This window comes from Macaca thibetana, chromosome 8 (genome assembly GCF_024542745.1).
Source record: "Macaca thibetana thibetana isolate TM-01 chromosome 8, ASM2454274v1, whole genome shotgun sequence".
NCBI lineage: Eukaryota > Metazoa > Chordata > Mammalia > Primates > Cercopithecidae > Macaca > Macaca thibetana.
This window is the reverse complement of record NC_065585.1, coordinates 43,849,953-43,870,465: the sequence shown is the minus strand read 5'-3', so window position 1 is coordinate 43,870,465 and position 20,513 is coordinate 43,849,953. Positions and strand designations below refer to the sequence as shown.

General features: G+C 43.2%; 1 protein-coding gene and 1 non-coding gene across 5 annotated transcripts in view; one reads left to right on the top strand and one right to left on the bottom strand.

Moving 5' to 3' along the window:
• Positions 1–20,513, bottom strand: part of ZNF706 (zinc finger protein 706) — a 664,654-nt gene that overhangs the window by 116,821 nt on the left and 527,320 nt on the right. Inside the window, exon 1 of one of the 4 annotated variants that reach the window (XM_050800774.1) lies at positions 16,088–16,091. The exons of the other annotated variants lie outside the window; for them this stretch is intronic. The gene's annotated coding sequence lies outside the window, so the exon portion shown is untranslated. Of the gene's footprint in view, positions 1–16,087; positions 16,092–20,513 lie in introns of those variants that run through there. 4 annotated transcript variants of the gene reach the window in all.
• LOC126961901 (U7 small nuclear RNA) lies at positions 13,199–13,260 on the top strand. The gene has a single exon (XR_007728483.1). It is a non-coding gene; the product is annotated as a U7 small nuclear RNA (small nuclear RNA).

Here is a 20,513-nt window from a genome sequence, read left to right as displayed (position 1 = left end):
AACTCTGTGACTGTTTCCACAGGTGCCGATGTTGGCATCATGTCTAACTTCTGCTGCTTCTCAACGCTGCCATGATAATCTCATTAGAGAGCAGATGTGAAGTATTCGGAAAAAGGCATCATGCAAAGATAAAGTTCACTGTTATTCAGCCTTTTCCTTCCCAAATAAACTAGACTTCTTTAAAACATTAAAGCAAAGTGAGGCCAAGCTGTTTACTTCTTTACCCTAGCACGCAGGGCCACTGCAAAGCCTGAGGCTCAAAGGTAAGGTTCACAGCCAGGTGCAGTGCCTCATGCCTGTAATCCCAGAACTTTGGGAGGCCAAGGCAGGAGGATTACTTGAGGTCAGGAGTTTGAGACCAGCCTGGGCAACCTAGTGAGACCCTGTCTCTACAAAAATAAAAAAAAATTAGCCAGGCATGGTGGTGAGCGCCTGTAGTTTCCAGCTACTCAGGAGGTAGAGGTGGGAGGATCACTTGAGCTCAAGAATTTGAGGTTGCAGTGAGCCATGATTGTATCACTGCACTCTAGCCTCATCTCAGAAAAGGTAGGATTCACCACATGTTTTGAAATCCTACAGAGTTCCTGAAGTCACACACACACACACACACACACAAATGTGATATGTGGTTAATGGAAAAATGGCATCAGAGACACTGCATTCATTAAAAGAAATGAATTTCATTTGGCATTTTCTTCTTTGGTCTTCCTAATATCTACCTTATAGCCATATGCAGCACCTGTGGGCTGATAAATAATGTAGTCAAAGAATTCTGCAAGTCCAGAAAGGTCACTGTTTACACATCATCTGTCTGTCAAGTAAAATTCTTGGTTCAAAGCAAAAAAGCAAGTTTATTTTGGGAATTGGTGACTTGGAATAACAGCTGCAAAAAGAAATGAGAAATAAAGACCCATCACTTAATTCTTTTTCTAAATATTCATTTGAAGCCCAAATTTCATCATATTTGATTGGTTTTAAGGAGAAAAATCTTGCCAGATGGAAACATGAAGATTGGAAAAGCAACAGAACTTGGAATTCAGAAGTGTGGGGGATTTATAGAAGCGTTTGTTAAGAATGGAGGATATGCACAGCCTGGGTGGGTGTCAGCTCAACTGTGTGACCTTGTGTCCCAGCCAAGCCATCCTTGTCTGCACAGCTGAGGAGGTTGATGATGATGGAGAGACTTAGTGGTACTCCCCGCACTCTCTTCTGAGATCCCAGAGCAATCCTGATTGCGGCTGTAAGTATTTATGTAGAACCATCGCTTCTCGCCTCCAAGCTGGGAGTGACTTCTCATTGAACTTCAGCCCTGCCTGCCCCAGACTGACCGTGGCTTCTCAAATCTTACGTTGCAGCAGCTCCTTCCCGCCCACTTTCTCCCTATGCTATCAGGGTGACCTGCAACAAATATTCTCACACAGAATCCTCAAACAACCTCCAGCATGAGGCAGGTGATACCCTCGTTCTCCCATGGGGAAACTCCAGCCTAGAGGTCAGGGTACTTGACAAAATCACACATGAATGGCACAGCTAAGCCTGCCTGTCTGCAATGCCTACCTTTTAGTCTCTCTGCTGCCCTTTCAGCCCTGCCCCCGGGCTCCAGTTTGGGAGGCTCCTCATCTGTGCCTCACCCCCAGTGCCTCTGCCCTCACCTGTGCAGTGTCTGGTTTGCAGGTTAACACCTGCAGGCTCCTCTGGGGCACCTTACTCTTGCTTGCTGTGTTTTGTGGCCACCACGCTACCTTGGTTCTGGGGCTTGGCAATTTCAGGGGTAGAATCTCTGAATTTCAGGGAATTCAGTCTTGAGAAATTTCAGCTTTGCTGGGAAAAGAAACGCCTCCATTCCTTTCTCAGCCCAAGCAAATGTAGATCACTGTCAGGGAACACAGTATCAGCAATTTCCCCTTCTCTCCAGAGCAGGGGACCGGACTGGAGATCCGGTCTTTGACTTCAGTATTAATATCCAGGGAGTTGCTGCTTCCTTTCTAAACAAGGGGTGCAGCCTTTGGAGGATGGTGCCCTGGTCTTGGAAGAGCCAGGTTACCCATGTTTACAGGGACTCTGTCAAATGAAAAGGTGAAGACCTCAGGCACGGAAGACCTCCTGCTCCAGGATACACTGATCTTTCCTAACCTCCTAAAACACAGCAGACCCAGAGGGAAGCTAAGCAAAGATAGGCCTGCCTTGTAGTTTCTTTCAAACCCACTCATTTGATCTGGTTTTGATTAGAGTAGGCCAGTCGACAATGAGCAAAGCCTTTCACAAAAGTCAAAAACATATGGAAATTCCAAATTGGTGTTTAAAATTCAAAATTTGGCCCAAGAATCTTACTCTACAAGAAAGAAATGTGCATTTGTATATTCTTTCTCAGTTACTGGAGAACAGACTTCTGTATATTCTAATCAAAGGCCTTGGGTCCCAGAGGCTGTGTTGGTCTGGTTCCTGACAGCCCTTGAATTCCAGCTTCTAATCTTTTGCAGATCTCACTATGTGCAGACTAAACTAGAGATGTCTTCAAAGGTAGCTCTCTAGCCTTATATGTGCTGGCTGTTTTCTGGGCTCAAATTCATGCCTTGATTGTCCGACCCATCTTCCCTGGAGAGACACAGTTCTTCCACTCCAGTCTTTGATCATTGTCTGTGTTAGGCTTGACCAAACTTTCTGAAGGACAATTGATTTTAAATAGTAGTCACAGGCTTAAGTGTAGTCTACACAGTAGATTTTTATTACACTGTAGTGAAAGGGCACACATAAAAGTGCATGTGAATCACAGAAGGCAGGCGAGAGAAGGGGGTCAGCTCAGGACAGGAAGAGAATAAATTTGTCCACAAATTACATAATCCACAAATTACATAATACATTAGCAAGTAACACATTCGATCCCAAACTCTCAGGGAGAAAAAAATAATTTGTTTTCATGTTCCCTCGTCTTATTTTTTCTTCTTAAATATTGAAAATGAGTTGTGATGAAAAGTGAAACGACTTTAACCCCATGATCAAAATCCATACTCAGAGACAATATTAAAACAAGCGAAGAATGACTATTCTCCATTTCATTTCTCCTGCAATACTGTGACTGTAACTACCATTGCTAACTAAAACATTTGGATTGGCTTTCTCACATTCTAAAGCTCTTCTTATTTCTTTTGTCACCCCAACAACTTTGTGACTCCCATTTCAGTGATCCCTGCTCCAGAGATGAGGAAACTCATTAGTTTATCACTATGCAGAGAGAGGGGTCTGAAATCAGTACTATGTGATGTGGATACTGACTGGGATTTGTGGATTGATGCCCCTACATTTCCATCCTCAGATCCTGTAGAAAATAACTAGCTCACAATGCACATGGCAGTCATCAAATTCTGTTCTGGTTGCCTATTGCTACATAACAAACTACCCCCAAATTTAGAGGATTAACACTACAACCACTTTCTTCTGTCTCATAGTTTTGTAGATCAGGAATTTAGGGAGGACTTGGCTGCATGATTTGTCTGCACCCTGTGATGTAGAAAGGGATCATTCAGTGGTTATCAGCTGGCAGCCGGTCTGTCTGGAGGGCAGGCCACACACACACCTGGTGCCTTGGTAGGGACAGCTGGAAGGCCATGCTCGGCTGAGCCCTTCTTCGTCTCCCAGGAGAGCCTCTCCATGTTATCTCTCCAGCAAAGCAGTTGAGCTTCTTTTATGGAGGGCTCCCAGAGCCCGTGCTCTGAGTGACAGGAAATGAAAGTTTCCTGACTCTTAAAGCCTGGACCTGATCGAAACAGTCACAGAACCTGCCTAGATTCAAGGGGAATGGCAAATTTATATAACGTCTGCACAGCTTCATATAAACTGGCAAGGTCCAAAACTGATACCATTTGATGATGACTACATAGCTATTTATGAACGGAGGCTCACAGTTTGAGAAAGTTCCATATTTGAGGGAGAAGAGAGCGGCAATGTTATCTCATCTGAGGCCCCAAATTCCTACTCTCTGTTGAATGACTAGCCCTGGGTTTCCCAGAGCATGGTGTATGCAACTGTCAACTGTCCACACCCAGGAAGATCTAAAAAAAGGAGACAGTTCTGAGGTGGTTTGTGAGGCCTAGACTTCCAACAGCTCTTTCTTCCCCTGTGGTAGGCAGGCTGGTGGTGGAGGCAGGGGGTAAAATGCTACTGCTACATGACAAACTACCCCAAAACTCAGGGCTTAGACTTCTTTCCCTAAACTTAGGAATATTACCATATTTAGCAAAGGAGGCTTTGCAGATGTGATTAAGTGAAGGGTTCTGAGATGGAGAGATAACCCTGGATCACTGGTCATGCCCAATATAGTCACAAGGGCCCATGTAATAGGGAGGCAGAAGAACAGAGTGGGTAGCAGGAGATGAGAGGCGGGGAGCAAGAGGTCTGAGTGAGGAGGAAGAGGCCAGGAGCCAAGGAACATGGGCGGCCTCTAGAAACTGGAAGAGGCAGAGAACAGAGTCTTCACTGGAGCCTCCGGAAGGAACTGCTGACACCTTGGTTTTAGCCCCGTGAGACTCACTACAGACTTCTGACTTCCAGAACTGTAAGATTAAAAGTGCATGTGGTTTGAAGTCACTAGCTTTGTGGTAATTTGTTACAGCAACAACAGGAAACCCATTTACTCTCCTAAAACACTGCGAATAAGTTGCCTATGTAGCATCTCATGGTGTTTATATTGCACAGGGGTTGACCTAATAAAGTGCAACAAAGCCTCTTCTGCCCAGAGATAAACTAGGATTCTGCATCCTGCCTCTGGCTAAATCCCTGTGAACACATGGTTTGATTTTTGTTCATCCTGCCTTTGTAAGTGAACAGCTTCCAGGGAAAAGAGTTAAAAGTAACCAGGAGCCAAAGGCCATCTTCTAATGACTGAAGGAGCAAATAACAGTTAATTTTGCTTTTTTTAAACTTCTAAACTTGAAAGAGTGGTTTAACTAGGGAGGTCTCTTTTAAGGACAAGACCACTAAACCTCGAGTAGATTTCTTTCTTTGCTTTTCTTAGAGATGGGGTCTTGCTTTGTTGCCCAGGCTGGAGTGCAGTGGCTATTCACAAGCACAATCACAACACACTGCAGCCTGGAACTCCTGGGCCCAAGCAACCCTCCCACTGCAGCCTTCCAAGTAGCTGGGGTTAAGGCATGTACCACCACTCCCAGTTTGAATGGATTTCTTAAGAATTATCCAGATAATTCAGACTTACTGTCTTATATTAGAGAATAAAACTCAACTAATACCTTTTTTAAAGGGGAAATAATGTAATAATGTTTACATTATTACATTACACACTACAATAATAATATACTAATGTTTATTTACTTTTGTCAAGTACTTTCACAGACCACTCTCCATGAATATTAATCATGACAAGTAAGCTTGTCTTCCTTATAAGAGAGACTGGGAAGTGGAGACTCAGAAAAATTCAGCAACTCACGGAACTCCCATGCTAAGTTGTGAAGGGACTGATCTGGGATTTGAGTCTGAGCCCAAGTCTCAAGTGCCTCCCCTTAAAACTCTCAGGTCAAGGCCAAAGGCAAAGGTTCCTACCAGGCTCCCTGCTCCTCACCCAGCAAGAAGAGGGTTAAATCAAAAATCAGTAAGACATTTGCCTATATCAGGCACCAACCTGACCTCAGTTTAAGAGAACTGGCCTTTGAAGGCCAGGAGCGGTGGCTCACGCCTGTTAATCCCAGCACTTTGGGAGGCCGAGGCAGGCGGATCACCTGAGGTCGGGAGTTGGAGAACAACCTGACCAACATGGAGAAACTCTGTCTCTACTAAAAATACGAAAATTAGCTGGGTGTGGTGGCACATGCCTGTAATCCCAGTTACTTAGAAGGCTGAGGCAGGAGAATCGCTTGAACCCGGGAGGTTGCGGTGAGCCAAGATGGCGCCATTGCACTCCAGCCTGGGCTACAAGAGCGAAACTCCATCTCAAAAAAAAAAAAAAAAAAAAAAAAAAAAAAGGAAGAGAACTGTGACCTTGGGTACCAGGACAAATACCAAGGAGAGATCTCACTAGAGAGGGTTCTCTCTCCTTAGCATGTCTGTCCTCGGTCTAGATCCTCAGACTGGCCTCCCTGAGCATTTCTGAGTCTGAGAGCAAACTGCCTGCAAGCACTGCCTGAGGAAGACGATGTGGCCAGCTGCCCTGCTCAGCATTTCAGATGAGGAAAGACCATCTCCAGCTTGCTTGAAAGAGAAACAAGGAAATGCTCAGGGAGCAGCCGAGCTGCGTCCATCACCACCTCTCACTCTGGCACCCAGGGAGATGGGACCCGGGTGCCCCGAGAAGGACTGACAGAACAAGGCGTGGGAGCTGAAGGCTGAGGGCTGGAATCCATCGGGCTCTGAGATCATGGCTCTACTCCCTCATCAGCTTCAGAATCCAAGACCTCCCTTTCCTTTAAGATTCTTGATAAATTCCAGAGCAGAAGCGGGAGAAGCAGGAAGTTCAAGTTCAAGGTCAGAAGAGGTGGTGGTGTGGGATTAGCAGCTCGGGCCAGTTACCTGAATTTATCTGGAGAGAAAAACAGGGTTGCTCCCTTTCCTAACATGGCAGGATACTAGGACAGCCCTTGCTCCCCAAGGGCGCCTGGAAATGAATTCCAGTGGGTCTAGGAGAGGGAAGTGGCGATGTTTCCCTCCACTCTTCGGAGAAGTAAGACAATTCGCCAGCCTAGAGCGCTCGCAGAGCATAGAGTGATTCCTGGTTTGCTGGCTGATCTCCGCTGCCCAGCTGGACTGTGTTTCAATCAGCAACAGAATCCCAGGCAGTGTTTTGCTCTTCTGAATAGCAGAGGCACTTTTTATGCAGTTACAGGATAATTTCCTAACAAGTGCATGATTTCCTGCTTAGATACTTAGAGTGAATGGCCCTCAACTCTGCGGAACTCACCCCGATCAGTTAGGTCAGCATTCCTGGGGTGGACCTCGGACACCGGGGTTAGAAAAGCTCCCCAGGTGATTCTAATGTGCACCAAAGGTTGAAACCAGCCGTTTAGAATCATTTAGGACTCTGCTGACATGTCACCTCCCCCAAAAGGCCAGCCAGTTTCAAAGAGCCTGCTTATTTTTTTCTGCTAACAGATATTACATGACAGAGTTACTTGTGTGTGTGTGTTGTCGGACTGCTCAATTAGAAAGTTCTGCATGGGCAGGGGCATCAGTGAGCCATCTGTGTTGTTTGCCACCATAACCCGGTACCCAGAACTGAGCTGGCAGAGAGGAAGCACGGTCTGAATCGTGGCTGAGCGAATGAATACATGACTAAGAGGCGGTTTTTATACATTTTATGATCCATTCACAGGCTTGTGGTGGATGAATAATGTTTGTAAGATTGCAGGAGAGTGTGTCAGAATGGAGACTGTCCCTAACTCCAGGCTCTGGGGGTAGAGCACCCTTCTATTAGGGAGTTGGTAAAATCCCTCAAAAATCACACTAGATCGCCCTGCAGAGTGCGGTCCACAGCGCCATCTGCTGCTCAAAATGTAGAACTGGGTTTATTTGTCTAAGATCTGGGAGGGTTGCTTCAAAGTGTCTCCCAGAGAAAAGGAGCCACAGGCAAGCCTCTTCCTGGACACAGTCAACAGTTTGGGTGTACACCATTGTGTGTGTGAGTGTGAGTGTGTGTCTGTTTGTGCATATGTGTGTGTGCCTGTAAACAGTGACAGTGATTGAGATTTTACCTAAAGCACAAATGCAAAACCAAAGCCAACCACTCTTTTAGGATTGACCAAAGCGGTGAAGAATCTCTGGGTCAGGGCCAGAGAAGTCAAACCTAAGAATTGTGAAATAACTCCAACAAGTAAAAAATGTCCAGCGTGAAATGAGTGGGAGATTCCGCTCTCTCTCTCCCAACATCTGCTGCGTTCGGGCCATACCAAGGTGACCACAGAAAGGGCTGTTTGGTGGTCTTTGATCAGTTCCTGGAGCTAAAATGACAAGAGGTCCCAGCTGTTAGAAGAGCTATTTCAAGTACTTAAGCAGGCTTCCAAATGCTTACCTTATGTTCATTAAGCTTTAGACTGGTTTGGTATTTTTATACTGTAACCTGATCTTTAGAATGAAAGCTTCATACTCTCTGTCTGTCTGTGTCTCTCTCTCACACACCCTACACATGTACACATGCAAGATTTAATATATTTGGAAGCTTCTCTTTGACCCTTACAAAAATAATGTAGTCTATTTCAACTTGAAAATATTGTTGAAGGCCAGAAATAATCTCTGGGGGAGATGAGGTTACTTAACCTGGAGAGAAGAAAGTTGATTTAATAAAATCTTCAAGTGAAGCGCAGGTCTTGATTAGATGGGCACAGGACTAAAAGATGTGTGGGCTAGTTACACCATAGGGGCTTCCCTTTATGGAGTTCTATGCAGAAAATACCATGATATCGTGTGATAAACATGCTCCCCTGAGTGACAGCCAGTCATGCTTAAGAGAGTTCTAAGGTCTACTAAGGACCATTATGCCAAATATGGGCACCAGCTGTTCTCCAAAGTATAGGGGTGAAAACAAAGAAAACTGGCTTACAATATGGCTTGAGGAATTCAAGCAAACATCAAGAATTTCTCAACAGTGAATTATTATGTTCTAGACCAAGCCATAGAGGAAAGGTATAAATATCCTTTTTATTGGTGACTCTTTTCAAGATAGGACACATTCTTATCTGAGATTGCTGGTGTCTGAGATTTTTAGGAATTGGAAGCAGTGAATATAAGAAATGATTTCTGTGGTCATTCAGCAAATATTTAATGAGCACCTGGTCTCCATCAGGCCCAGTCGTGGTTCCTGGGGAGAATCCAGGCTTGTATACGACCTGGTCCTGCCCCTCTGGGAGGATGAGGTGAGGATGGGAGGAGCAGTGAGAAAGATGCAAAGAGACACCAGACACCCCAGAGAGGATGCTGCTCATGGGGCTGACCAGGCTGTGCTGGAGTTGAGCCTTGGAAGGATGGGTTGGATTTTGTTTGATGGGACAGCTGGGAGTGAGGCAAGGTGGGTGCAGCCAGGCCAAAGTGACTCAGAGTGAAGACCCAGTCTTAGGAATCCACAAGTCAAGTCTGAGGGATGGTGGGTCATTTGGGTTGGAGCAGATGTATGTAGGGGGCAGTGGTGATAGATAAATAGAGAAAGGTAGTTGTGGGTGACCTCAAATGCCAAACTAACGAATTTAGACTTTGTTCAGTGAGCAACAGGATGTTAGTTATGACCTTCAAGATGCCAGCGGCCTAAAGAAATGGTGGGTTCTGAGCCTATGGTTTATGCTACTGGAGTCACAGGGATCCCCCTGAGTCCTAGAGAATCTGGGAACAGCTAAGGGGAAGATTACTGGTGGCTTTTTCAGAAGAAAAGGTAGTTATTTCATGGAAGATGCCAAGTTCCACCAAACATGCTTGAAACGCCACTCAGGGAACATCACCTAAACAGCATCACCTTACAGTAGCGTCAGTAGACTTCCGCCTTATCGTGTTTATAAGTCATAACCTTATCCAGACAATAGCCCTGCTAGTCTACAGACTAAGAGGTGTATAAACCTCTAGCTGTTTTTCCAGGAGGAATATCCTTCCTTGGTAATTTTGAGCATTCATCTCAAAATAATTTGGGATAATCTTATGTATCTCCTTGGTATTTTGAGTGTGCTTTATTTCCTTTATTTTAGATTTTTACTTACACTGTATTCATTCCTTATGATTGGCCTAGTGTTATTTGGAGGCCTTTTAAAAACTGAAATCCTTCTGGTATTTCCAGGATAAGAGAAGCAAAGTGATTAAAGTTGGACTCTTGAGTCAAACTTCCTGAGAACATACTGACCTTGGGCAAATTACTCACCCTCTCTAGGCCTCAATTTCCTCATCTGTAAAATGGGGATAGCAATGCTACTTACTACCTGATTGAGTTGTGAGGACCAAGTGGTGTGATACCTGTAAGGTGATTAGAAGAGTGTCCAACACTAACGCATACTGGACGCCCAGTACGTGCTATTTCTGTCACTTTACTTTCTGTACTTGGGTCAGAGTTGGCCTCTGTTAACAAATCTGGCTCTGGCTTAGTCTCTGATTCTTGTAGCAAGAGCCCTTTCTTTCCTGGCCCTGCCACCTCCTAGACCTCAGGTCCTGCCCTCCCCCTTTACCTTCCATACTCAATGACACCAAACTCTGCTTCCCAGAAACGCTGTGCCCCTTCATGTGTCAATGGCTCTGCACACGGCGTTTCTGGGGCTTTTTACATTACATCTCCTCTCCATTCTTTAAACCCAGCACAGGGGTCACCTGCCCCGAGAAGACTCCCCTGCCGTCCACACTGGCTCCCGCCATGCCCACCCCAAGGAGAGCAAGCGCCTGCCTTCTGTGACAGCTGGACCTGCTCATATTTCTGTCTCTGTGTCCACTGCCCTGGTGGGTAGTTACTTGTTCACAGGCTTTTCTCCCTTGCTGTGCTGCAGGTCCGGGAAGACCAAGACCTCGTCTTACCCATGTGTGTATTTGTAACACCAGCATGACGTGAGCCAGAGCAGGGGCCGAGTGAGGGTTTGCTCAGTTGAACTAAGTGGGGCTGAGAAGATTCAAGAGCCTGCTTGGAAGTGCCAGATGTGTAACAGATTCTGTCTGGTGCTTTGTGGGAACACTACCTCAATGAGTAGCATTCCATAGAGCTCAAGGTCTAGTTAGGGAGTCCATAGCCCGTAGGTGACAAAGGCCAAAGGGAGTCAAATAACAAAATAATGGAGAGCTGGTAAATATCAAGTCCAAGTGCTAAGGATGGGATGGAGTGAATTTGAGTCTGGAGATAAGGGAAGCAAAAGACCAGGATTTGAGGAAGGAAGGAGGAGGGAGAGGCAGGTTGGGTAGGGCAGGGCAGGAGGCTCAGGCATTCCAGGCTGAGGGCAGGCCTTGGAGAGCCTTGCATATCTCAGAGATGGCACCTTCATGCCCTGGATGGGGCAATAGTCTGCAAGAAGGGCCTGATAAGGGAGGAGCTTAGAGGCAAGAACTAAGTAGGGAAAACCATAGACTCTTGGCCAAGGGACCTTCATAATACATGACTTATTCTGCTAGTTTTTAGGTTCTTTTAATGAGTCTTCAATACTTTTTTGTGGAATGAATAAGCAAGGGAGGAAACCAGATGTGGAAGAAGGAAGATGAGCTGTGGACTTAGTCACCTGGGTTTGAATCTTGAAGTCACTACCTGCTGGTTCTGTGACGTAAGCATGTTCCCAATCTTCTGTAAGCCTCAGTGTCCTCATCTGTGAACTGGGGATGACACATGCTTCATTTTGGGGTGGGGTCAGTTGTATTTAGATATAATTTACATACAGTAAATGTTCACCAATTTTAAGTGTTCCCAATTAAGTGATTTTTAGAAATCAGGTATGTTGTTGTGTAACTACCACCACAGTAAAGATACTAAATTTTTACATCACCCTCTAAAATGTCCTTATGTCCCTTGCAGTCAATCCCCTTCTCCCACTCCTGCCCCTGAGCAACCAATGGTCTGCTTTCCGTTACCATCATCTTGCCATTTCTAGAATTTCATACACATGGAACCATGCTGTTATAATCTTTATGCCAACCTTATTTTTTTAACTTTGCATGATGTTTTTGAAATTCATCTATGTTGTTGCTATTATTAAGAATTCCTTTCTTTTTTGCTCAGTGGTTTTCTATTTTGTGAATATCCTACAATATATGTTTTTCTATTTATCCATTGGTGGACATTTAGGTTGGTGTCAGTTTTTACGTACTATAAATAAAGCTACTCTGAGTATCGGTGCATAAGTCTTTGGGCAGACAAATATTTTCATTTCTTTTGGATAAATACCTGGGAGTCAAAGTGCAGGGCATATGGCAGCCTTTATTTTAAAAACTACCGATCTGTTTTTCAAAATGGCTACACCATTTTACATTCTTACCAGCACAGCCTGAGAGTGCCAGTTCTCCAGATCCTCCCCAACATTTGATATTATGTGTCATCTAAAATTGTAGCTATTCTAGTGACTGTACAGTGGTAATTTATTGTAGTTTTAATTTTCACATTTTTCTGATAACACGTTTTATGTAGGTAGCAGCACTTCATGTATCTTCTTTGGTGTAGTGTCCGTTCAAAAAGTTTGCCAATTTTTTTTACCTAAATTGAGTGGTTTATTTTCTTAATATTTTTGAGTGGTAAAAATTTATTATATATGATAGATCCTTGAACCACGTGTGGGTTAGGGGCACCAACACCCCCCCAACTCCTGCAGTTGAAAATCCACATATAAATTTTGACTCCCCCAAAACTTAACTAATAGCCTATTGTTAACTGGAAGCCTTACCACTAACATAAACAGTCGATTTATACATATTTTGTATGTTATACATATTATATACTGTATTCTTACAATAAAGCTAGCTAGAGAAAAGAGTTATTAAGAAAATCATAAAGAAGGTAAAATACGTTTACAGTACTGTACCGTATTTATCAATACCGTAAGTTTCTATTGTCTGTTTACAAGATGAATCCTCTGTCTAAAATGGCAACTGCAGCTACTACAAGCCTCAATCTATGGTACATCAAGAAACTCAACCTTTTCCTGTACTGACATTACTTTTCTTGCTTCTTGGGAGCACTTCCAGCATCACTGGTGGCACTTCATACTGGTCCCATGGTGTTCAAGGATTACAGTATTACAACGAACACAATGAAAAATACCTGAGAACCAACAAAGATCACTTTTTATTTGGATGTGCAGCTTACTGGAGAGACGAACTGCCCACATGGAGATGAATAGCTTACATGGCATGTTAAGTGGATATTCTTAAAATGTAAGCTTCACCACAATAACAGCAGGAGGTGCCTATGAAGTTATTACAGTACCACAGGATGTACTATGGTTAATTTACGCAGTTCTGATTTAATACTCCATCTTTATGTTTGTTTCCATTTCTTTTGATTGTGAATGGTGCCATGTACAGTCCGCGTTTGTGTGTGTAAGTTTTGTTAACTTTTAACTTTATGTGAAAGATTTGTGTATATTTTATGGCAGTCAATGATAAAATAGACTAGTATCTACATACATTTTATGCATTCATGGCATACCTAACTTTTTCTTAATTTTAACATTTCTAGGCTACACAGTTCATCTTTGAATTTTTTCAAATTATTGCAAATCTACAAAAAGTTTTTCAACATATGTATTGAAAAATATCCACGTAGTGTTATAGCTCTTTTAGAATTTGTCTAGCAGCTTTTCCAGTATTCACCAGAAAGTCCCTAAAAAAATGAAAGAAAGGAAGGACGGAAGGAAGGAAGGAAGGAAGGAAGGAAGGAAGGAAGGAAGGAAGGGAGGGAGGGAGGGAGGGAGGGAGGGAGGGAGGGAGGGAGGGAGGGAGAGAGAGGGAAAGAAAAAGAAAGAAAGAAAGGAGGGAGGGAGGGAGGGAAGGAAGGAAGGAAGGAAGGAAGGAAGGAAGGAAGGAAGGAAGGAAGGAAGGAAGGAAGGAAGGAAGATCCTGCAGCCTCAGCCTCCCAAGTAACTAGGCTTACAGGTATGAGCTGCTGTATCTGGCAAACTTTTTAAAAAAAGTTTTAAAAAAACTTTTTAAAATTAAATTTCTCTCTGCATTTCATTTTGTATAATTTCTATTGTTTTGTCTTTTTCCTATTCTTTTGTCTCCTTTTTGTAGAGATGGGGTCTTGCTATGTTACCCAGGCTGGTCTCAAACTCCTGACCTCAAGTGATTCTCCTTCCTTAGCCTCCCAAGGGGTTGGGATTACAGGCATGAGCCACCCTGCTTGGCCTCTTTCCATTTTTAAACAGTGTCTTTTGAAGAACTAAAGTTGTTAATTTTGATGACGTCCAATTTATTAAGTTCTTCTTTTGTACTTCAGGCTTCTTATGTTCGATTTGAGAAATCTTTCCCAAACCTAAGTCACAGAGATTTTCTTGTGTTCTCTTCTGAAAGTCGTATAACGTTATGTCTTACCCTTAGCTCTATGGTTCATTCAGAGTTAGTCTTTCTGTATCGTCTGAGATAAGGGTCGAGATTTATTTTCTTACATATGGAAGATTTGGATAACTAACTCTTCCAGGACCATGTGTTGAAAAGATTATTCTTTCCTTACTTAATTACCTTGGGCTTTTTTTTTTTTGTCAAAAGCCAATTCACCACATATGAATGAGACTATCTCTGGACTCTCTGCTCCACTGACGTATATGATTGTCTTTACACAAATACCACTCTCTCCATTGCTGTATAGTTCTATTGCATGTACTGAAATCAAATAATATAACTCATTCCACACTAACCTTCTTGTTCAAAATACTTTATACGTTTTAGGTCCTTTGCATTTTTCACATACATTCTAGACCTAGTTTGTCAATTTCTACAAAATGCTGGGGTTTTGATTGGAACTGTATTGAACCTATATATCAATTTGGGGAGAACTGACAGATAACAATATTGAGTTTTCTGACCCATGAATAGGGCATATCTGTCTTTCTTTAATTTCCCTCAGCAATGCTTTTTGGTTTTTAGTGTATGTCTTGCACATGTTTTATAAAATTTAGCCAAGGAATTTAATACCTCTCTCTGCTCTTTATATGGCACTCCAAGTACATGTGTTTATTACATGTAAATGTAATTGTTATTACAAGTAAGTACATGCAAATGTAATTGTAGTTACAAGGTCATTTTATATTGTCTTACAGGTCACTGATACTCAGTTCTTATTATTTTTGTTTGTTTGCTTATTTTTTGAGACAGGGTCTTGTTCTGTCACCCAGGCTACAGCACAGTGGCCCAGTCAGGGCTCACTGCAGCCTTGATGTCCCGGACTCAATCAATCCACCTGCCTCAGCCTCCTGAGTAGCTGAGACTACAGGTGCACATCACCACACCCAGCTAATTTTTGTGTTTTAGTTTTTGAAGAGATGGGGTTTTGCTATGTTACCCAGGCCAGTTTCCACCTCCTGGGCTCAAGTGATCTGCCTGCCTTGGCCTCCCAAAGTGCTAAGATTATAGGCCTGAGCCACCATGCCCAGCTCTTATAGACTTTTTAAAATCGTATTTCTCTCTGTGTTTCATTTTGTATAATTTCTATTGTTTTGTCTTTAAAGTCACTAGTATTTAATTCTCCAGTGTCTAATCTGCTGTTATTCCAAGCCAGTGTTTTTTCTTTTCTGATAATGTATTTTTCATCTATAAGAAGTTCCATTTATGTCCTTTATGTGTATTTCATTTCTTTCCTTATGATGTTCAGATTTTCCTCTAACTTTTTGAACATATGAAGTATATTTATAATAGCTCATTTAACGTCCATGTATGCTAATTTAATTCTATGTCTGTTTCATTTGATTGTTTTTTCCTTCTGTCTGTGGGTTGTATTTTCCTGCTTCTTTTCATGCCTGATAATTTTTGACTGGATGCTGGACAATGTGAATTTTACATTGTTAAATGCTCAGCATGTTTAAACTATTATTTAAATGTTGCTGGGCTCTGTTCTGAGATGCAGTTATTTGGAAATAGTTTGAACCTTTCAAGACTTGCTTTTAAGCTTTGTTAGGAAGGGGAGTTCAGAACAATCTTTAGGACTTCTTGATTTATTTGGTCTCACTATGAAGTAATAACCCTTCTTACGGGTACAATGCTCTATGTGTCTGGAGGTTTTTCCACTCAGGCTAGTGCATATAAACTCTTCTAGTCTCTGTGAGCTGTTGGAATTGTTCCACCTACATCTTTTCAGTGATTCTTTCCCCATTCTCTGTGGTCTCCTTACCTGCCTATGGGGATCAGTACAGCACAACCATACATACAAGGGGATCCCTCTGAAGAACTCCGGTCTGTTCTCTCTCTCTCTCTCACTCCTTGTTTTCAGGGAAAGCACTGTTTGTTTGTTTTTTTTCCTTTCTAGTCTCTTGCACAGTCACCAACACATCCTTTCTGACATCTGATGTATGGGGACTTCTCCCCATACATCAAGCAGTTATCCAGTAGACATCAGCTAAATGTCCAATAATTCAACTCAATTCTGACACTATGTACCTGGAGATAGTATCAAATCCCACAGGTGAAGGGCTTAGTCCCATAACACTGCTGATCCCTGCCCCCACTTCAGATGCCAGTAATAAGGCCCCAGTTGTGACCTGTGCATCCAACTGACTGGCTATAGATCAGGGTTCCCATCACCCTCTCTTTGGGTTCAATTAATTTGCTACAGTGGCTCACAGAACTCAGAGAAACACTTTACTTACATTTACACATTTATTATAAAGAATATTACAAGGCCAGGCATGGTGGCTCATGCCTGTAATCCCAGCACATTGAGAGGTCAAGGCAGGCGGATCACGGGGTCAAGAGATCGAGACCATCCTGGTCAACATGGTGAAACCCTGTCTTTACTAAAAATACAAAAATTAGCTGGGTGTGGTGGCGCATACCTGTAGTCCCAGCTACTCGGGAGGCTGAGGCAGGAGAATGGCGTGAACCCGACAGGCAGAGGTTGCAGTCAGCCACGATTGCGCCACTACATTCCAGCCTGGCGACAGAGTGAGACTCCTCAAAAAAAAAAAGAAAAAAAAAAAAAGAATATTACAAAGGATACAGACAAATGGCATGTGGAAGAGATGCATGGGACAAAATATGGAGGAAGGGGAGTGCCACCCTCCAGGCACTCCATGTGTTCGGCAATCTGGAAGCTCTCCAAATTCCATAATTGTGGATTTTTATGGAGGTTTCATTACATAAGCATGATTGATTCCCTCACTGGCTATTGGTGATCAACTCAACCTCCAACCTCTTCACCCTCCCCAGAGGTTGGGGGATGGAACTGAAAGTTTCAACCCTCTGTTTACATGGTTGGTTTCCCTAGAAACACGCTTCCATTCTCAGGCTATCCAGGAGCCCACCAAGAATTGCCTAATCAGAACAAAAGTTGCTTCTACCACTCTGGAAATTCCAAGGGATTCAGGAGCTCTATGTCAGACATTCTTATCACTTAGGAAATTGCAGAGGTCCCAGGAGCTCTATGTCAGGAACTAGGGTCAAAGACCAAAGTTGAGAACAAAAGACCCTCCTAGCACCACCATTTACAAGGGCTTCAGGAGCACTATGTCAGGAACTGGAGGTGGAGATCAAATATATATATTTCTTGTTATCTCACAATGTCACACTGTTATTTTTCCTACCAATTTTAGTCATCTTTGTCTCTCTTTCTAGGAATTGAGTTTCTTCAACTCAAGGGACCACCAGGCTCTGTCTGGGGCCACCTTTCTTACCCTGTAGCCTGTAAACTTGCTCCAAGTCCCGAGCTAAGGCACTCACAGGACTCACCTTGTTTGTTTTCCTTTTCTCAGTGATCACCTGTATGGCCAGGTTTTAATGTCTGAAGAACATTGTTTCATATAGTTTGTCCATTTTTTCAGTTGGTTAAGATAGGAAGGTAAGTGTGGTCCCTAGCTGAAAGCAGAAATCCTATATTTTTTCATTTCTATTAAACCTGGTAACATGCTGGGTACTGAAGCACACAGCCCAGCACCTGGCACTGGAATAGTGATCGGCTCCTTTACTCCTTCTCATTGTGAAATGGCATGGGAGCCATCTGAGTCATTTGACATGGTACCAGAAATGATTAGTTAGAAGACCATTCAGGAACTGTGCATGAAATATACAACTCAATTACAAAATATATAACTAACTCGATGACAAAATATAAAACTCAGTGGGTGTATTGAGCACCCATTGATGGCAACTAATGCTTGCTATGATTACTGTTATTGTCATTATTGCTGCATTGTTGTTTTGTTAATTGTTATTTTTATGTTACATAGTGAGAGCAGGATGCACTGAAATGGCTTCTTATTTTTACCAGGCTGTGATGATCTCGAGGGCAGGGTCTAGACTTTATCACCGTCTCCACCCCATCTATGGAAGCAGTGTGGTGTGATAGTTAAAGGCAGGGGTCAGCAGCCTTTTCCTGTAAAGAGCCAGATAGTAAATATTTTAGGCTTTGTGGGCCATATGGTCTCTCTGTCTTTATAGCATAAAGACAGCCATAGATAATACGAACAGGTATAGCTATATTCCAGTAAAGTGGTGTTTATAAGAACAGGTAGTGCAATGAAGTTGCCCCATGGGCCATACTTTGCAGACCCCTGCTTAAAAGTGCTGCTGTGGAACCAAACTACCTGGGTTTAAATTCCAGCTCCGGGCCGGGCGCGGTGGCTCAAGCCTGTAATCCCAGCACTTTGGGAGGCCGAGACGGGTGGATCACGAGGTCAGGAGATCGAGACCATCCTGGCTAACACGGTGAAACCCCGTCTCTACTAAAAAATAAAAAAAAAAAAAAAAAAAAAAAAAAAAAAAAAAAAAAAAACTAGCCGGGCGAGGTGGCGGGCGCCTGTAGTCCCAGCTACTCGGGAGGCTGAGGCAGGAAAATGGCTTGAACCCGGGAGGCGGAGCTTGCAGTGAGCTGAGATCCGGCCACTGCACTCCAGCCTGGGCTACACAGCGAGACTCCGTCTCAAAAAAAAAAAAAAAAAAAAAAAAAAAAAAAAAATTCCAGCTCCATTGCTTTGTGACTTAGAGTTACTCAATCTCTCTGTAATTCAATTTCTTCATTTGTACATTGGGGGTGAAATGAAGTAAAGTATATAAAGCACTTGGAACTTTGCCTGGTAGATAGATAATAATAAGCTCTGTGTGTGTGTGTGTGTGTGTACACGTGTAAGTGATTATATATATTATATATATGTGAGATATATATTTTTCTTTCTTTTTTTTTTTTTGAGACAGAGTCTCACTCTGTCACCCTGTGCAGTGGCACGATCTCGGCTCACTGCAACCTCTGCCTCCTGGGTTCAAGCGTTTCTTCTGCCTCAGCCTCCTGAATAGCTGGGACTACAGGCATGTGCCACTATGCCCTGTTAATTTTTATAGTTTTAGTAGAGATGAGGTTTCACCATGTTGGCCAGGCTGGTCTCGAACCCCTGACCTCAGGTGATCCACCCACCTCGACTTCCCAAAGTGTTGGGATTACAAGCGTGAGCCACCAAGCCTGGCCTATATATTTCATATATATATATACACACACATATATATACATATACATATATATGTGTGTATGTATACACACACACGCACACACGCACACACATGAAATAAGCTAAGTTAACTCACTGGCCGACTATCTCTCTGTCAGGCATTCCAGTAATAATCATTTACTGGACAAAGCCTAATTATTACTGGAATTTCTAATAGACAGTAGTGCTCACTAAATATTGCCTAAGTGGTGAACAAATAAATGCACTCTTCTCACTTAAATTTTACTCATCCTTCAAGTTCAAGGTTGAGTTCTCTTCCTTTGGGCGTCCTCCTCAGCAACCCAGGCTCAGCCTCTCTTCCTCTCTCCCTTCATGGCAGTTCACTGGGTGTCACACTTGGCAGCCTTGGGTTCTCCAGAGCACTTTCCACCATCCCGCTTGTCACCACCTGCTTTCCATGTTGATGTTGTTCATGGACCGTCTGCCTCAGTAGAATGTGAGCTCCTCACCATGGTTTATCCAGTACCTGGGACAGTGCCTTTCAGGTGCTCAGTAATTGCTTATTGATTAATGAATGAATGAATGAACGAATGAATGAATCCTTTCTGTTATTGCACCCTGTTGTTTTCATCATTTAACATTTCTCTGTGTATGCTTTCTCTCCCAAACTACAGACTAAGTTTTTTAAAGATAACTCTCTGATCAGCATTTCAGGATTACTATGAAGATCAAATTAAATTACATGTGGCAGTGTCTAGCTCCTAGTTTGGTGTATATTGATGTCAATTGCATATTCCTTATTCATACTTTCTTCTCTTCATTTCATAAATGTTTGCTTTCCAGGTATCACAGAAAGAATTGAAGCAAGGTTCTCAGAGAGATATGGCAGCTAAGACACCAACTGAGGGATGTTATCAATGTAACTCCACGAAATTGCCATATTTTAAATCCTGCAGTTCTGCAGTAAAGTGGTGGTATTTTTGTCACAGCCCACATCAAAGCCCAGATGGCGTGAGGGAGGGATGGGAATGGGGCTCCATAACCCCCAGGAACTCTGAAGATTTCATCTCCTAAGTGGTATTGTCCATCTGTTTCTGCAACTTCCTTAGCAACTTGACAAGTAAATCCTTAAATAGTAACTGCCAGCAGTATTGCAGTTCTTTGTCTTTCTGACTAGGTATGAAAGCAAAGAAGGCAGCCTTTTGTAAACGGTGTCACTGTTTGAGATGTTTGTGGGACTCCTTGCTCTCCTAGATCCACATGGCCTTTCAGTTTGTCTCCACAGGGAGGTCTATACTTGGTCATGATCAGCTGACACTCACAAATCCTGTGTCTGGACATCTGTCACTCCTGCCAGTCCAGCATCCCTTTCTTGAGGTAGCAGCTACCTGATTTTCCTTGGGACCCCTCTGAATCTCAGACTCAGAAGGCTACGGTGGGCTGGGCACAGTAGCTCACGCTTGTAATCCTAGCACTTTGGGAGGCAGAGGC